The sequence below is a fragment of the Pteronotus mesoamericanus genome, unplaced genomic scaffold, assembly GCF_021234165.1.
Source record: "Pteronotus mesoamericanus isolate MK-2021 breed Mesoamerican mustached bat unplaced genomic scaffold, CSHL_Meso_final contig_74, whole genome shotgun sequence".
In the NCBI taxonomy this organism is placed as follows: domain Eukaryota; kingdom Metazoa; phylum Chordata; class Mammalia; order Chiroptera; family Mormoopidae; genus Pteronotus; species Pteronotus mesoamericanus.
In genome coordinates, this window is record NW_026555247.1 from 7,576,300 (window position 1) to 7,596,437 (window position 20,138).

Genomic DNA, 20,138 nt, shown 5'->3' on the forward strand with positions numbered 1-20,138 from the left:
ACAACAAACACAACTATCAAAAACTATACCTGAAAAAAAAAACAAAAACAAAAACTAAGCAAGCAACTAGAACAGGAACAGAATCATAGAAATGGAGATCAGAGGGGAGGGGAGGGGGAAGAATGGAGGAAAATGTACAGGGAATAAGCAGCATAAATGGTAGGTACAAAATAGGCGGGGGAGGTTAAGAACAGTATAGGAAATGGAAAAGAGAAAGAACTTATATGTACAACCCATGAGCATGAACTAAGGTGGGGGAGATAATATTGGGGGGAAAGGGCAGGAGCAGGGCAGAGGGGAATAAAGGGGAGAAAAAAATGGGACAACTGTAATAGCATAATCCATAAAATATATTTAAATAATAAAAATAAAAAATAAAAAACATGAAAATCGGTGAGTTTTTGTGCAGCCATTTTACTAATGAAGATGGAAGATACTCAACTTTTTTGGCATATTATGCTTTATTATTTCAAGAAAGGAAAGCACAACTGAAATGCAAAAAAAGATTTGTGCAGTGTATGGAGAAGGTGCTGTGACTGATAGAATGTGTCAAAAATGATTTATGAAGTTTCTTGGAACTATGGAAATTTTGGCCAAATAATTCTTTGTTGTGGGGCCGTCTTATGCATTGGAAGATGTTTAGCAGCACCCCTGGCCTCTACCCATTAGAAACCAAGAGCAGGAAATAGTCGACATACTCAAAATATCCAAATCAATCAAGTTATTGGTGAAAATGAAGAATGTGTCTTATTTTATGGAAAAAAGACCTAAACAGACTTTTTGGCCGACACAATAGTTCCTCAAGAACAAAGTAATCAAGCTTCCCTATAGGAAGGCCTAAATGCAACACACTTGTTATGAATGTCATCAGATTAATGAAGTTTTTTTATATGCTACAAGAAATAAATTAATACCAAAAAAGGATAAATTTTATAAATATATACTCCAGGAACATTTAGCATTGTCACTACTATTTAATTTGCTGTATCTCTAATTTATAAATATTTACTATCTCTAAACTGCAGTTACCTTTAGAAAAAGATACAAAATAATCCAAATTCATATGCTGAACAGATTTTTAAAGTCATTCTTAGAAATCATGAGAGCTTATTTCAGAAAACTCCTTTTGTCTCTAATGTTTAAGCCAAAAGAAAAAGCCAAAGAATCCCTTAATGCGGCTGATCAGAATGGATCTAAGCCCAACCCTATCAGTACTCACAGTATTTTTCATGATCACTTTATGTATTTTTTTAACTGCTCTTTTCACATTCATACGATTCCAAGCTGTTTCTAGATTAATTAATAAGATTTAAATGTCCAAGAGAATGTTTCCAAGGAAATAACTAAACAAAAAACATTTTGAGCTTTAAAAACTGGGAGACTAGAGACCATTTTGCCTATGTTTCCTCTCCTCCAGGGTACACTAAGGAAGCTAGCCATCTAATTTTAAATTGTGTGGAAAGAAAATTCAATTTATTGTTATTTTATAAGCACTACAGATTACCTAATTAAAGTAGTACCCATACTTGATTGCTGAGGGGAAGGGGGTATAAGGGGACTAAATGGTAATGGGGAAAAAAATATAATATTAATACCAAAAAAAGATAAATTTTATAAATATACACTCCAGGAGCATTTAGCATTGTCACCACTATTTAATTTGCTGTATCTCTAATTTATAAATATTTACTATCTCTAAACGAGTTACATTTAGAAAAAGATACAAAATAATCCAAATTATATATATAGATTATATATATAGGAAAAATAAAGTAGTACCCACCATACTTGAAGTCCATGCCACTAAATCCCCATTTGATACAGTAGATAAATTCTGTGACCCTAACAACTCTTGAGATCTTGGCAGAGACTAAAATTTGTAGTTTAAAGGGCAATCATAACTTATTAAATTTGGCCACGGGTCTATTATTTTATCATTTGAGCTGCTACTTCACTATTCAAGTTTAATTTCTATAGAATCAAATTAGAAAACCAGTAATAAAGTTCAACAATCAGAGCTATTTCACCCAAATACCATAAATTCAAAATTTTAAATGTGTCCTTTGAGTTATTAAAGGTATTTGAAAAATTAAAATTCAAGGAAATTCCAGCTAAATTTATTAAATAATACATAATACATAATACAATATGACTTCATAAAACATCAGGAAAATACAACAGTTCCTCAAAAATTAAACATAGAATTAAAATATGACCCACAATTCCACTCCTGGATATATACCCAAGAACTGAAAGCTGAGACTCAAACAGATATTTACACACCCAGTTGATAGCAGCATTGATCACAACAGGCAAGAGGAAGAAGGAACCTACTTAGTGTCCACTGATGGATGAGTAGAAAAACGTGTTATATACATACAATGGAATATTATTTAAATTCTGATATATATTACAACATGGATGAATACTGTACACATTTTGCTACATGAAATAAGCCAAACAAAAAGACGGACATATTATTACACTTATAGGAGGTGTCTAGAGTAGAAAAATTCATATATAGAAAGATGATGGTTACCAGAAAAAGCCGGAGGAGGAGGGAACAGGGAATTCATGTTTATTGGGGACAGAGTTTCTGTTTCGGATGATGAAAAGTTCTGAAGCTGGATAGTGGTGATGGTTGCACAACAATGTGAATATACTTAATGTGACTGAATAATACATTTTAAAATGGTTGAAAAGGTAAGTTGATGTCATGTGTATTTTACCATAATAAAAAAAATCAGGACTTCCAGTCAAGATGGCAGCATAGGCAGACATGGCTCACCTCTTTGCACAACCACAACAAAATTACAACTAAAATACAGAAAAACCATTGCTCAGAACTGACAGAAATTGAGTTGAATAGAAGTCTGACAACTATGGAGTTAAAGAAACCACATCCATCCAGACTTGTGGTAGGGGAATAGACGTGGAAAGGGCTGGTCCCACATCCACATGTTGTAGATAAAAATTCAGGAGGGATATCTTGGGAGCGAGGAGTAACCAGCCCCACATCAGGCTCCCCAGCCCAGGGATCCAGTGCCAGGAAGATAAGTCCCAACAACTTCTGGCTGCAAAAACGAATGGGGATTGAGTGGGTGGAAGAAACTTCTGGAGCCCCAAGCAGTTCTTCCTAAAGAACCTACACATAGACTCACCTACTCGGATTCACTCCCTCTGGGCTCTGGCACCTGGGTGGCAGCTTGAGGGGCATAGTGGCACTTCCCTGGAAACCCCAGGACCAGTGCACCCAGTGGACAGCTACAGACCACATCAGAGCACCACCACCCTGCCCCTGCACAGCTGATCCTATACAGAGGGTGGAGGTTGGTGGTCAGTGGTCACAGCCAATCTTTGCAGCTGACTGGCCTCGGTAAATCCCTCCTGTTGATCTGCCAACAGCAACCAAGGCTCAACTTCAAGAGGAGGATGTGCTCAGCCCGCACAAAGGGCGCACCTCCTGTACCCAGCATGGGTGATAGAGGAGTTTGTGTCACTGGACCTGACAGAACACCTACTACATTAGGCCACACTACCAAAACAGAGTCAAAACAGCTCTACCTAATACACAGAAACAAACACAGGAAGGCTGTCAACGTGAGGAGACAAAGAGACATGGCTCAAATGAAAGGAAAGATCATAACTCCAGAGAAAGGGCTAAACGAAATGGAGATAGGCAATCTATCACATGAAGAGTTTAAAACATTACATTTTTTATAAGGATGTTTAAGGAACTTAGTGAGGACCTCAACAGCACAAAAAAGATCCAGTCAGAAATGAAGGATACACTAATTGAAATAACAGTTTACAAGGAAACTACAGTAGAGTGGATGAAGCCAAGAATCAAATCAAGGATTTGGAACAGAAGGGAGCAAAAAAAACCCAACCAATCAGAACAAGAAGAAAAGAGAATCCAAGAAAATGAAGATAGTGTAAGCAGCCTGTGGGACAACTTCAATCATTCCAGCACTCACATCATATGAGTGCAAGAAGGAAAAGAGAAAGAGCAAGAAATTGGAAATCTATTTGAAAAAATAATGAAAGAAAATTTCCCTAATTCAGTGAAGGAAATAGACATGCAACTCCAGGAAGCGCAGAGAATCCCAAACAAGATGGATGCAAAGAGGTTCACCCCAAGACACATCAATTAAAATGCCAAAGGTTAAAGATAAGGAGATAGGAGGGAGGCTAGGGAAGAATGGGTGAGAGGTAAGGGGATTAAGAAGTACAAATAGGAAGTTACAGAACAGCCATGGGGATGTAAAGTATAGTATAGGAAAAGGAGTAGCCAAAGAACTTACACTCATTGACCGGTGGACATGAACAAGGGTGGAGGGATTGCCTGAGGGAGCGAGGGGTGGTCCGTGGAGGGAAGCAAATAGGGAAAAAAAATCAAGGCAATTGTAATAGAATAATCAATAAAATGTAATTTGAAAAAAAAGTCAGGAAGCACCGGATATATGGCTCTCACAATTGCAAAGTAGCTTTGTACTATTAACAAAGCCAAAAGGAGCCTAATTATTCAAAAATTGTTACAATTATTTGTTGTGATTATTTAATTCTCAGATACTGATTTTATGCTTGATGTTACATTGAAATAATATTTGAAACACATTGTATACTGGGAATTTGAACCATGAGAACAATTAAACACATTTATAAACATATATATATTTTACAAGTTAAACTTAAAAATATTTTTAGAAATCTACAGAGTGGTTAGCACCGCATTCCAAAGCAGCTAGCTGCTCAATGAGGTGGGGTTTTTCCAATATTACATCCTGTTAATATAAGGAAAATATTAACAATTAGCATAACTATGTAAAAACATGTCAACAGCAAAAAAATAAATTTTGTTCTCAATCATATCTGTTCCTAAAACACAGTAAATTCTCTAATAGGGGCATGTGTATATACACGTATCACATATGTGTAGACATTTGTGACAACACAAATTATGGATTTTTTAGAAATTCTATATTAGTAGACAGATTCATATTTAACACTGATTTTAGAAATGAAAAGTACAAAGGGAAATCTACTTGCTGAGTGCTGTATGGCAGTAAACCCACAATTAGAATCTAGAACTTTTAATCAGGCGGTGAAATAATATTAATGCTACGTATTTCATAAAACTCAAGTCAGCCTCTAAAATTAAATGCCACTGATCCTAACTTTTGTTCATGTGTGAGCACTGAGGAAGTTGACTCTGAATTATGACTTAAACTCATTTTAAGAAGCTTTATTTACTTACTAAAATGAGATATCCAAAACATGGCAATTTAAGGAAAACAACAGCAAATTGTAAAGTCTATTTTAGGAAATATTCTTTCTTCTAAAAATAAAAAATTAAATTAAAAACCATTTAATTTCTATTTTTTTAGTTTTTAAAATATTTTATTTATTTATTTTCAGACAGAGGGGAAGGGGGAAGAGAGAGAGGGAGAGAAACATCAGTGAGCGAGAGGTCAATCAGTTGCCTCTTGTATATGCCTAACAGGGGACCTGGCCCACAATACAGGCATGTGCCCTGACTAGGAATCAATCTGGCAACCTTTCGGTTCACAGGCTGGCAGCACTCAATCCACTGAGCCACACCAGCCAGGGCAAAAAAAAAAAAAAAAAAAAAAAAAAAAAAAATCATTTAATTTTTAATTCAGTGAAACTTTTAGTCTGGCTTCCTTAAAGGCACTTTGTGCCTAGATAAACAGCATCATCTCCAATGGGCTATAATTGTAATCTTTCATACTACAGTTTTTATATCATTGAAGTCAAGGTAAAAATGTTTATACCAAGTTATTATTCACTTTATACTTGACATATTTATATTACATTCATATTCAGTACATAGCCACACTGACTTGGATGCCATACATACAGTAAAAGAACAATCTTACTTGCTGGACACTTACCTTTTACCTTTTTTGTTGAAAATTTTAATATTTATCAAAATTGGTGAAAATTAAATATGCTTCAAGGCTTTGCTTTATGAAATTCTTTAACCTTAGATTCTAGACATTTTTATCTGCTTCAACAACCAAGAACTAACTCTTAGATACACCCCTGACTTGAATTTCAACCTGATCCTGAAAGCTATTAACTACTGTTTCAAAACAAAATGTATCCATAAAAGCAAAGGACATGAAAGTCCACAAATTACATAAATCCAGTTTTGGATAATAAAAATACTAAGAAAGTTACATGTTACATTTTAATGATAAAATTCCTCAAATTTTAGATAATATGTATTTAAATGTTTCCCATTTTGATTTCACATTTGAAAACTGTCTTCCAAACTAATGTATAACTAGACCAGTTACACACCATATATCCAGAAGTTTCTCTTTAAAGGAAAACTTTAAACAACAAAGTAAACTTGTGGTTACTTTCCACTGTCATATGATAGGAAAATATACAAGTAAGGACTGCTTTCACTATATAGTAATTTCCTATTTGCCAGCTGATGAATCCAAGAACTCAGATACAGTTAGTGACCTAGTATAACCTGTTTTTAAAAGTATTAAAACTATATCTGTTGTTGTTGTTGTTGTTGTTGTTGTTGTAGTTAAGACTATTTCTTATATTTGCCCACCTTATTAGGGTGAGGTCAGGTAAAGTAAGGAAAAATCCAACATTTCTAGAAATCAAAAACATCCCATAATTACATGGCATTATGATTGGCAACATATGCTATACAGAATGTATAACTATGTTTTTTGACACCTCATTAATGAATTCTGGGAGAGTTAATATAAGCTGCTGTCTACCCTGCTAACACCTGACCTCTTTGTAGAACTGGAAAGGATTTACTAGTCATCAGTGAAGTTCTGAGTGCCATCAGGACAGGCCTGAAAAAACTGACAAGGTTCCCAACCACTCCAAATTTCTCACATGCACTTGCTACCATAGTCTCCCTCCTCCATGTTATTAGTTAAGCTGATTTCTACTTTATACTGACCACTTTGCTCAGTGAATACATATAGTGTACAAAACTCACCTTCTATCAATGAATGTCAAGAGGCAAGAAATTGCCACCAGAGTTCCAATTTAAAAATGTGACATAGATGTATCTCTAAGTCAAATAAAGACACAAGGAGAAATTATTTAATTTAATAGACACTGCACCATGTCATAGCTCAAAGGAAACTGGCTGTATTCTTCTACTTAATTGTTGGTTGTAAACAAGTTATCACTTCCCTTTGTTGTAGGGGGAAGAGTAGGGAGCAATAACATCTACTTGCTCTGAATTACACGTGTAAATACTACTGGAATAATACCTGCAAGACAGCTGCCTCCAGAGACAAAGATTAACCACCACCACAAATTTCTGCTGATTAACAAGGAGACATTTAGTAAGTGTTATCTGATAAACAGACCTTGGCAAAACCCTATACTGAGTGAAACCGAACAACTGCTTCAGATAAATCTACTCAACTTGCAGCAGTTAACTCCTAATTTTAATATCAGTTGCTCAATGCTGCCAGAGAATTGCTCTGCCTGGGAGAAAAAACAAAAATGATAGTTACTTTTTTAAAAGGAATGTTACTAAGTTTTCTCCCATTTTCCCTGTAAATTGTAGATACAGTTCATTTTTTAGAACTAGGACATGCCAAAGGGTGGATTTTGTAGCTATTCTGTAACTAGTCTGTAATTAGTACAGAGATCTTTAAATTTTCAGCTGGGTGGGAAATAAACCTACCACACTGGCTACAAAAAATTGCACTGCATCATGGTTAGAACGCAAACACCGCTCGCCCTCTAAAAAAAAAATAATAATAATAATAATTCACCAAAGTATTTTCCAAATGATGGTTGAGGAGATTAGGCTATTCCTAACTCTATATTCATAATACATCAACTATAGTACAATGCTAAGGCTTAAGTTTTTAGGGAAATCCCATCACTGACTTTAAAGCTGGTTTAATTATATTACCAACTGTCCACAAAAGCCTAACAGCTAAATTTGCAACATTCAATCAGCCTTGATTAAGCTAAGTTAGTATCACAATACCAACAGTTCTACTTCACAATACAGCCGTCTTAAAGCGACGGTGTTGGCAACCAAAATTGAACATTCAGAAAATCAGACAACCCTACCAATCAATAGGGCCACCAAGTTAATGACTCCTTTTTATAGTGAGGCTTCAATCTTTCATAGTTTCTCAATCTCTTTGAATCTTTCATGCTTGTCGAATTAACCAAGCTGTACACTGTGAGAATGGTCACATGAGCAGCTCGTGACTTCCACTGTGAATCAGTCCTCCTCACGTCAATGACATTAAAAGTTACGATGTACACATCAAAGCACTACAGAAAAAGCACGCAGCTGATGACTTGGTAGGGAACGCATGTGGCACGAGCGCCAAGTTGCAGCACCAGGAGTGGAAGTGCAAAAACCACTACCAACATCTTGCTACTTTTAACAACTTCCTAGCGGCTCTGACCAGCCAGCGGCCGGCAGGAAGCCGAACGCTGTCTTGAAGCCCAGCATCTTTACGCCACGGCTCTGACCATCCTCAGAGACTCGCGGGAGACCACGCACCCCCCGCCAGGCGCGGACAGACCTCCCCCGAACGCCAGGCAGGGTGGAACCCGCCCGCATGGGAACTGGCCTCGGAAACTGACCTACGCGGTCACCCGGACTCCCAGAGCTCTCAGTATGGGGCCACGACCGCGGGCTTCCTGTCTGCTCGCCCCACGTCGATGAAGCACAGGTCAACTCACTCGCACTCTCGAGGACTCGCGGCCCCACGAAAACACACGCTCCCGGATCCCAGCGTCGGGAACCGGGCGGAGCGCAAGGTATCCGAACATCATTCCGTGAGGTGGTAGCTCCGCCCCTCCGCGCAGCCAGCTCCACGAGTGCGCGCGCCCGCGCCCGTGTAATTTGCGCCGGGCTCGTCCGGCACGTGACCGGATCGCGGGCCTAGCAGCGCGCGCTCCCGCGGCCCCCCTGACACGCCCCCGCGCGCCCGCCCCCGACACGCCCCGCCCCTCCCCGCCCCCGGTCCGCTCCAGTGTCTCCGGGAGCACGAAGGCTGTTTCCAGGCTTTGCCAACGGCTGAGAGGCGGAGCAAAGCTTCCGCGCTCCTCCCACCACACTCCAATCCGAGAGAAGGCGCGGACCTTACCCCCAGGACGCGGAGGAGCTGTGGTGGGGAGAGGAAGCCCCCCTCCCAAGCCTCAGCAAGTGTAAATACTGGATTAATGCCCTGGAAATCTGTTATTAAACAAATACATCACCCAACTGCCCAGATTTTTTTTCTTTCCTGCTTTGGTTGCCACTTTACCCATGGGAACTTAATTGGCGGTGTAAATTAACTACACCCTTTTTCTCGCACACAACAAAGGATGGACTTAAAGCGCCACAGAGCTCTCGCCGTTTTAAGATATGAGGGGTGCTTAAAGAGATACGTTATTTACAAAATTTTCTCCACTTCCTCCCCCCATCAAATAGGCTTTCATGAAAAGTCCACCTCTTCAGTCTATGCACAAAAGGTCTAGCCTAAAGGAGTTAACAGACTATAGTTGTAGGTTTAAACTCTAGCATAATTACAACTTTTTAAAAAATATGCATAACTAGAAGAGAAATTGAAGCATATGGTTTTTCAACTTGTATTTTCCAGCGTATTTAATGAACATATTCTTTCGTAATGAAAAATTAATGAATAAGTATCATTTTTAAGGGACTGCATTTTTAGAGTCAATTTAAATCTAGAAAAGTATTGAGAATATATGTCAGTTAGTCATGTATTACATGTGATAGGTCACGTGGCAGATCTCTTAGAATGTCTTCGGAGCCCCCAAGGAGTCCTACTTGTATCCTAGGCCAGCATTACCTTTTATTAATGCAAAGGCACTTGAGCACAATATTTCAACTGCAAAATGTGTGGTAACTAAAGTCTCACAAAGAGGAAACCTCCGGGCTTATTTTCTAATGATACTGAATTATCTTCACAACCCAAGAAAAAACTGACCATTGAAATAATTTTCCATGTGATTCCACAAAAGTCTTCATTCTCACTATGATGATTTAATTAAGTTCACTACTCCACTTTTTCAATTCACTTGACTCTCTTGAATCTTAAAATGAAAACAGATCCTAGTCAATAGGAGGATGAAGGTAATAGAAGGTAATCGTTATGATTACCAATAAGAGACGTTTCAATCTAGATATGATCACTATAATCACTAGAATATAAACAGAGCCACTTTAAAATGGAGCTGGAGCTGGAGCTGCCACGCCAGAGGAACCGCCTTGCACATTGTGTGTCTCAAACCTTGCAATGTTAAAAACAGGGCAAAACACCACATCTTCTTTATCCAATCATCTATCGAATTTAAAAAAGACCACACACACAAGGCAAAATAACATCTGGACTGGGCCTAGGGCAACATTGTGTCCCAAAGAACTGTTGTAAACATAACAAGAACATAGATGTTATGACTACTGGACTGAAAATTTAAAACACTGTTTAGAATTAACATCACTAACTTATGTTATCTGCACCAATAGAAATGCCTTCCTTCTATTAATGTAATTGTTCCCCTTCCCTTTCTCATAAATACCTAGTACCTATGTCTCCTAATCTGACCATTATTTAGACTACTGCCTGAAATAATGATTCCCGAATAACTATTCTTAATCTCAAAAAAACACGTGTCTGTCTTTCACCTTGAAAGGCCCTTCTGTTTTTAGGTTAACAACTAAGTATACTGTATTTTTATAGGAGTCTCTTTCTTATTTACATATTTAATCCCTAGGAAAATATATCTCTGGCATTTTTACTGACAACTAGTACAAATATTGTAAAACATTGCTGTCCAATGAAACTTTCTGTAATGATGGAAATTTTCTATATAGTTCTATCTTGTCCAATATGTGCGCCTACTGAGCTCTTGAAATTTGGCTAGTGTGACTAAAGATTTGAATTTTTCATTATATTTAATTTTAATTAATTTTAATATAAACAGCCATATGTGGATAGCAGCTACCATATTGGACAATACTGTTCTAGAACAACAAAGTAATTACTGTATTGTCCCCAATCACGTCATACTCTATTTTCTCCAAACTCTTCTCTGAGCTTGTAAGCAGGCAGATATTTTAACTTTGTGGATGGAATGTGTTCAGGTTACGATGTCATCCTTATCTGCAATGCAAGTAAGTAGTAATGGAAATGGAAGCTCTGGATGGATGGAAGAGGGATTTGGGGATAACTAACCCTTTGTTCTACCATTCCCATACCTGACTAACCCACTTGAAAAATTAACCGTGATCTAATTAACTTTAGACCACAAGGCAGTTCATCAGACTTGCCCACTGCCTAGTTCAGACTGGATCCACCTAGGATTCTCTATTTGCTTGTTTCAGGAAACTTAGGAGCCCACAGTTCTCTGCCACTATTCTTCTCCCCGTATCCCAACAATTATCTCCAGAATACGATTCCCTCCAGATTACAGCACCTCATGTCTGTGTCTCTGTTGTTTTGTCTTAAGCCTGAAACACCTCAGAATGTACTTCATGCGTTATACATTTCAAAAACACTCCCCTGGTGCCTGTGTGACTTTGAAGTGCTTCAGGAACACACTAAAGGCTTGTTAAATCTTATTAAAAGGAGGATTTTATGGACTGAGACTTTGGGAGGGCTTTTGGTAATTACTGCCTGGAATGCTGAAAAGTAGGTCAGATGTCACCAGGCAAATCCAGATAAATTGTTGAGTTGGGGGAAATTAACCATCCCCTACACCTTCATATAGTTAATAATAACTTTGCGGTTATTATTAACTCCATATCAAGACTATGAGGTCATTGGGGCTTTTCTCTCATAAAAGCTGTATAAATTATTTTTGTCATTCATACCATGACATTCAGTTTGTTTAATAACTAAAATGAAGGAGTTGGTGTATTTTCAGATGTTAAATTATTTTTATCTAGACTTAATTCTGTGCCAGTCCCTCTTTTCCTCGGGGTGTGACACACAGATGTCTAAGCAACTGCCTTCCAGCAATGATTGATTTTGGTGGGTCTCCGCACAAAAAGTTTAGAAAGGTCTATGCCTGTAGTCTCCTAGCTGCAAGCAACAAGCACTGACACTGGCTAACTTAAGGAAATAGGGAATGTAATGCATAGGATCAGAGAAACTGCTGAAAATCTGACCTGGCAAGGGCACAAATAGGGCTCTTTCAGCAGGAGCTAGTCTACAGGATTTCCAGGGTGCTACCACTGGGAAAGAATGAGTTCCAATTATTTTTGTTTTCCTATTCTTTTGTCTTTCTTTAGAGGAGGCAAAAGAGGAGAGAAGAAAGAGGAATGGAGAAAAGAAAGAAAGAAAGAAAGAAAGAAAGAAAGAAAGAAAGAAAGAAAGAAAGAAAGAAAGAAAGGAAGAAAGGAAGGAAGGAAGGAAGGAAGGAAGGAAGGAAGGAAGGAAAGAGAAAGAAAGAAAAAGAAAGAAAGAAAAGAGAAAAAAGAAAAGAAAAGGAAGGGAAGGGAAGGAGGAAGGAATGAAGGGAGAAAATTAAGAAATTTTAGGCTTATAGGGCAGGGAAGCTTGACTAATAATCCCACAGACTGTAGGAGCGGTAGCTCTCCACCTACACACGTGCACACATGAACACACATGTGCACGTGCACACACACACACTGTCCTGGTACAGTGATATTACCAGAAGAAGGGGCAATGAATAATGAGCAGGCACAATCAAAAAAACATCCTTTACAGACTTTTTGTTTTTAAATCAATCTCTTTCCTTTCATAGCTTTTCCCACAAGACATGAGCGCCTTGGGCAAAATCTTCAGGTCCACCTTTAGCCCTTAGTTCTATTCATTGTGAATATACCCCACTTTTCCATCCATAATTATCTGGTCAAGTAGTGTGCCTGACAATTATACTACCCTTTCTCAGAAGCCTCAGAAAGTCTGCCCTGCCCATAGCCCCCTTTTGCGAGCTTCCTTTGCGAGTTGGGAAATTCCTAGAATGGCAGATTGTTGCTTCACAATGCAGCTTGATGGGTAGCAGAATACCCCATTCCAGAGTGGTGCCACTTTGGCATATAAATAATTTTTATTGAAGACAATCAGTGCCTGGAAGACTCAGGAAGAGCCTTTTACCTCTCCTTTCACTGCCTAAAAGAATTTAGGTAGACAGCCTCGACCGAGAAGAAAGCTATTTATTATTAGAGATAACTTTTTATATTAGAAAGACTTACCTACATGGCCTGGCAGACATTTGTTTACCATTTGTAAATATTTTCTCTTCTCATTTCCTGTGAATTACCTTCCTCCCCTTTGAGGCCCCAGATTCCTACCCCCTTTTTCTTAGCTCAGAATGGTACATAAGACTCGATTACCCCATATTTTTATGGGACTCTGGTATGTACAAAATTTGTTTTTCTCTTGTTAATTTGTCTAATGTCAATTTAATTTTTCAACCAGCCAAAGAACCTAGAAAGAAAGAAAGGAAAACTTTTCTGCCCCTATAAGCTCAAACCATCCCCCTCCCCAACATCATTACTGTCAGAATGTCCTCCTACTGAGGCAAATGCTGGCTCCTCACAGCACTCACCTGTAAGTCCTCAATGTGAAGCTGACCCGAACAAGTCTGATTGCCCTTTCACAAGCCATTCTTCTAAAAAGTTAAAGACAACCCCATAAGCTGCCCTGATTTTTGTTTTTTAAGCTTACATTCCCTGATGCTCCAACCTGTCCTCACGCTCCAGCTGGTCATGTCATTCTGATTCACAGTTTGCACTTTTCTCTCTTAAAATGTAACACCCAGAATTAGGCAAATCACATACATTCTATGAAGCTAAAGAGAGTAGAGAAATCTATATAACTCCTATTATGTCAACTTTGCTAAATTTATGGCCTTTTCTCCATCCTATTATCTGACCTCTCCACTGCCCTCTAGTGGTAGCTATTTTTTTCAACTAAAAAGGCAAAAAGCTTGGAGAAAGGAGAGAGGGAGTGCAGCAAAAAAGTGATATATTTATATGAAAATTTTTGGCCCCAGGAAGCTTGTAATCTAATTAGGAGGCAAAGTATACAGTGAAAACTAACCCCCCAAAAAAGACAAGCCATAAAAAGTGATAAGTAAAGTAAATTCTAAAGGACTTGGGAATTCTTGATCAGTGAGGTCTAGAATAGAGAAGACATTTAGAAGTGCTACACTGAGCCTCTGCTTTAGATAGGAAACAAAGGAAACAGGAAATGAGTACCTTCAACATAGTAAATTTGAGAGATGCAGCAAGGAAAGGAAAATGTGAGAGAACACTTTGGGCAAGAGCTTAATGTTGGAAATGCTCGAGAGGTAGAGGCGGGAGGAACCGATGATCTAATCAAGTGCTTTTATTTGATGCTGTGCTTACAGGCAGGCTGAGCCTGGACTGACTGCAACCCACTGGGGGAGGCAAGAATGGGGTTTTTTAAAGAAAATGCACGAGGTTTGTGGGGGGATAGAAGAAGGGTTAGTCTCCTGTTCTTCTGGGCTGCTGCTTCCGGGTTTCAGGATGTGAGTTGGGACAATGGGCTAGCTAAAGGGCCGGGCTGTTCCCAGGCACAGGAAGGTCGGTTTAACCTCCGGCCATTCTGGCTGGCGTCAGATGTCTATGTGCGGGGTGGGAGAGAGTTTCAGTTAAGCCGTGGGCTATCAAGCGAGTCAGGGTAACTGAGTCATGGACAGTCCAGCAGGTTGGAAAACTGGCCTGACTGGGTCATGAACAGTCTGGGGGGTTGGGAAACTGGACTGGCCCTTTCACTTAGAGCTAGAAACAGATTTACTAATCATCCACAACTATGGCATTGCATAGGACTACCAATGGGAAGAAAATTAGAATAATGACATGTAAAGAGCAGAGAATTTTACATTCAACATTGATCAGTACACTTATTCCTTAGTAAATATATATTAAATTAGTAAATGACGTGATTTTGTTAGTGGATACCCTGTGCAAGGCACTGTTTTAGGCTGAGAGATAAAAGATGAATCTGATAACAGTGTTGCCTTCAAGAAATTAACCTAGGAGCGCAGATCTGACAATATAAAACTTGTAAATCTGCAGGTATATTAAGAAATGGAAAATAAGAAAAACCATAAGGGAAGATCAGATAAAGAAAGAATAAAAGAAAGTTTTGTTTCATTTTCCAGCTTTACAGAAAACATGGCTCTTAAAGTTAAGACATTAAGTTGGATAGGATTTGAACATGTGGAAATGGGTGGAGAAATGACATGTCAAGCAGATGAAAATGTATGAGAAAAACTGATGGGGATGGGGAGTGAACATAAAAGCTAGCACAGGGTCTTGCACAGAGTAGACCACACTGCAAACGCATGCAACTAAACATCGACTCAATTCTCGGCACTGCCCTCCCCTATCAATTCCCTGTCAGCTGTGAGCTGTAGCTGCAGGTGGGTAGTTGAAGAAGCCTTTCAGACGCTCAAGTTTTTGTGCGAGAGCTTCAATTGTGGAGAAGGCTCAAGTGTAGGTGACAGGTAGACAGCTGAATGCTCAGAGGTGAGTTTGGACTCGAGCTAAACATTTGTGATCATCTGTGTAGAGGTGACTAGAAGCCATGAGCTTTGCAGGAGATGGCCTAGGGAGAAAGAAGAACGGAGTGAGAGTAAAAGGGGCTCGGACTGAGCCTTGTTTCCTGCCCTTCACAGCACTTCCTTCACTCCTTTCAAATCCCCTACCCCATCAGCTCCCCTGCGCACCCTCCAGAGATGACTTCGCCTCCTACATACGTTACCAAAAAACCCAAAGCCCGCAGACTTTTTACCACAAAACTGACACGCTTACCTGCACCCATACCCTTTCCTACTTTTCCTTTTCTGTTAAAATAGAAGAGGAACCCAACACATCTAGGGTCAGAGCCTCCAACCCATTCAGGGTCGCTCCCTCATCTCTCTCCCCCTAGAACTTCCAGTGCTCTCCCTGCACCTGCTGCACAAGTGTTCTCTCATCTCTGCCACGTTTGAAAAACCCTCCTGCCATAGAGTAGCACCCTTTCTCTCATTCCTCCTTCAGAATTAAACTACGTGAGGGAGTGGTCTATGCTGCCTTTCTCCATTACCTCTCCACTCACTCCTGTACTCTCTCTCTGGCTGCTTCTCCCGCTATTCCAGTAAAAATGGTCCTGCTGAGGACACCTGATTACAAAATCCAGTGGACCCTTACAAGTCCTAAACTGATTTGACCTTTTGCAGTATTCAACACCAGTGACCTCTTCCCTCTCTCTGGTAATAGTCTCTTCCCTTAATTCCCTGAACTCCTTGTCCTAGGCCCTTCTCTTAAAAGCGGCAAGTTCTGCCTTAAACTTTCCTTCTCCTCATAGCCTTTTTGGATAAGGTCATGTGCTCCCATGGCTTACTACCCCTCTGTCTGCTCATGTCCCACAAATCTGTAACTCAGATCCCAACATCACTCTTGACTCACACCAATAAACCAAACTCAGTACAACTAAAAAGGCAATTTCTCCTCTGTCCACCACCCTCACTGCCAGAAACCTGCTTCCCTCCTTATATTCTCTTTCTCAGTGGCAAGCACTTGTTTCTTTTCTCCATTTTCCCAGGCTACCTACTTCCTGACTCCTCCGATACCCAACCCTAATCTATAGTTTATAGTCAGAGGGTGTTTCCAAATTTTAAATCTGATCAAATAATTCTCTTGCTTAAAATTCTACTCTGCCTTTTCATTGCTTTGGGACGTACTCCAAACTCCATATCATCATAAGGCCTCACAATGTCTTGACTCTTATCATTACCACCATAGAAGCTTACACTTCAGCAATTACAAACTTTCAGGTCCATGTATCGACACAGTCTCTGATACTGTAGGACCTTGTTCATATTGCTCTTTTGTGTCTTGAACTTTCTTCCCCAGCTTCCTCATCCTGCAGAGGCTTATGCCTCCTGCAGCCTGAGATTAGAAATCATTTCTCTCCAAAGCCCATCCTTGACCCCCTATGAGTGGGTCATGTGTCCCCCATACAGAGTTTCTAGTTTACCTTTTACTTACTGCTACGCTAACGTTTACCACTCTGTGTTACAGATGCCTCTTTATTTCCATAAATTAGTATATTGAAGGCAAGGAATGCCTTGTTCACAAGTTTATTCTTTTTATCTGACAGTGCTTGACACATATTAGCAAATTGTTAGTACACTTGGACCCAGGGCAGGAAAAGACCAAATAAAGAATCAGGCCACTCTAGTCTGGCAATTAACTGAATTTACATAAAAAGTACATCTTGGATGGCTATGTACAAAGTGGATACCTTCTGTGCAGTTTCACAGGTGGCAGAGTATTATATAGAATAAAAAATGTGTGTAGGGGGGAGTAGTCACAGGTACAAGTACGTGAATGCTAGCAGGTATCAACATTATTTTACAGTCTTGAACAAGTTAGGACAAGGCTGTTTCAGGAGTCGGCACATAGCTGGAGGCATGGGAGGAGTGCTGATTTATGTCGGAATGAACATGAGCTATGATCAGTTTCTAAGAGGAGTTTTCAGTAAGCAATCTCCCCCTTCTGCCTAGAACCAGCTTGTAGGACAGACAGGTCATGTTGTGGAGCTGTCTCTCATCCACAGAAACCAATAAATACTTGTTGAATAAATGAATGAACAAGGACTTTAAACTATGCCTAAGATATTTTTTAAATTAATTTTACTGATAATGCTATTACAGTTGTTCTGGTTTTCCCCCTAGGCACCCCTCCAAACAGCAAACCCTACTCGTGCAGGCAATCCCCCCACCATTGTTTGTGACTATGGGTCATGTCTATAAGTTTTTTGGCTCCTCTATTTCCTATACTGTACTTTACACCCGCATGGATATTCTGTAACTACCTACTTGTACTTCTTAATCCCCTTACCTCTTCACCCATTCTCCCCTCCCCCTCTTCCATTTGTCAATCTTCTGGTAATTAACTTACTTTCTCTTGCTTTTAACAGTCTCTCTTTATCTTTAACCTTTGGCATTTTAATTGATGTGTCTTGGAGTGGGCCTCTTTGCTTTCATCGTAATTGGGACTTGCTACGCTTGCATGTCTATTTCCTTCACCAAATTAGGAAAGTTTTCTTTCACCTTTTTTCCAGATAGGTTTCCAATTTCTTGCTCTTTCTCTTCTCCTTCTGGCACCCATATGATGTGAATGTTGGAACTCTTAAAGTCATCCCAGAGACTGTTTATACTATCCTCATTTTTTTTGGATTATTTTTATCTTCTTGTTGTTCTGCATGGTTGTTTTTTGGTTCCTTATATTCCAAATCCTTGATTTGATTCTTGGATTAATCCATTCTACTGTTGTTTCCCTGTAAATTGTTCTTGATTTCAATTAGTGTGTCCTTCATTTCTGACTGGGTCTTTTTTATGCTGCTGAGGTCCTTACTAAGTTCCTTGAACATCCTTATAAACAGTATTTTGAACTCTGCATCTGATAGATTGCTTATCTCCACTTAGTTTAGCCCTTTTTCTGGAGTTTTGATCTTTCCTTTCATTTGGGCCATGTTTCTTTATCTCCTCATGTTGGCAGCCTCCCTATGTTTGTTTCTATGTGTTAGGTAGAGCTGCTTTGACTCTGTGTCATGGCAGTGCGGCCTAATGTAGTAGGTGTCCTGTAGGGTCCAGTGGCACAGCCTTCCCTATCACCCACGCTGGGTACTGGAGGTGAGCCCTTTGTGTGGGCTGAGTACACCCTCCTCTTGTATTTTAGCCTTGGATGTTAGTTGGCAGATCAATGGAAGGGATTTACCCAGGCCAGTCAGCTGCCAGGATTGGCTGTGACCACTGACCACCAACCTCCACCCTCCTTGTATAGGATCAGCTGTGCAGGGGCAGGGTGGTGGTGCTCCAATGTGGTCTGTAGCTGTCCACTGGATGTGTTGGCCCTGAGGTTTCCTGGGTGGTGCAGGCCAAGATCAGCCCCTACCTGTGTTTTGCCTGGAGCACCCTGCCTGAGCTGTAAAGCAATCTGAGATGGCTGCTACTTGTGCTGGGCTTGGAGATTCCCAGATGAAGCCAAGCTGTGACTCTAATCTGGCTGCTGGTAGGGTTCACTGAAGCCAGCTGCTGCTTGTTTGATAGGATTTAGGTTTGAAACCAACCATTCTTATTGGAAAAGCAACTTGGGTGGGCCGGTAAATTGGGCCGGGTAGAGCCTCTGTGGATCTCCAAGGTGGGTCACACAGTGTTAACCAGGTTGATGGAATCTCAGATATGGCTCCAGCCTTCCGGGTCTGTGGGAAGAAGGCTCAGCAAAGGGACAATTGCCTCTGCTTGCCCCAATGCCAGACACTTCAGTCTCTCCCTGTACATCACTGGTGCCCTTCAAGCTGCCACTCCAGTGCTGTAGCTCAGACGGAGTGAGTCTGTGTAGGTGAGTCTGTGTGTGGGTTTTCTAAGAGGAAATGTTTGGGGTTCTAGGAGTTTCCTCCAACAACTCAATCCCTACTGGTTTTTGTAACCAGAAGTTGTGGGGGCTTATCTCCCTGGCACTGGAATCCTGGGCTAGCGGACCCAGTGTGGGGCTGGGACTCCTCATGCCTGAGATATTCTTCCTGAATTTTTATCCACCACATGTGGATGTGGGACCAGCCCTTTACATGTCTGTGCCCCTCCTACCAGTCTGGATGGATGTGGTTTCTTCAATTCTATAGTTGTCAGACTTCCATTCACCTTGATTTTATAGTTGTCAGACTTCCATTCAACTCAATTTCTGATGTTCCTGAGTGATGGTTGTTCTATCTTTTAGTTGTAATTTTGATATGGTTGTGTGAAGAGGTGAGCCATATCCACCTACATCGCCATCTTGACTGGAAGCTTCTAAGATTTTTTTTATGCAAGGTGGGAGGCCGTTTGTGAAGAGGAATGTTCACAAAATTTAGAATCCAGATTGAATCCCAGTTTTCTTCCACTTAATCAGCTGTTTGACCTTGAGTGGTTTATGTTAACTTCTCTGAATAGGAGCCCACCAGATGCCAGGCACTATATTGAGTGCTGGCAACGCAAGGATAAAGAAAGACAGTAATTGCCATCAAGGAAGCTGAGTCCAAAGCAATGTGTAGTAGGAGGGAGTGAGGAGGAAAGGACAGTCCAAGTAGAGGGAATAACAAGAGAGGAGTGCAGGTAAGTGATCA

The 20,138-nt window shown here is 40.1% G+C and overlaps 1 protein-coding gene across 2 annotated transcripts in view; it reads right to left on the reverse strand.

The window, feature by feature from the left end:
* Positions 1-8,856, reverse strand: part of OSBPL1A (oxysterol binding protein like 1A) — a 216,890-nt gene extending 208,034 nt beyond the window's left edge. The window contains exon 1 of one of the 2 annotated variants that reach the window (XM_054583461.1): positions 8,728-8,856. The gene's annotated coding sequence lies outside the window, so the exon portion shown is untranslated. Of the gene's footprint in view, positions 1-8,628 lie in introns of both variants that reach the window. The other variant, XM_054583460.1, reaches the window with a different exon arrangement.
* Positions 8,857-20,138: the final 11,282 nt, after the last annotated feature.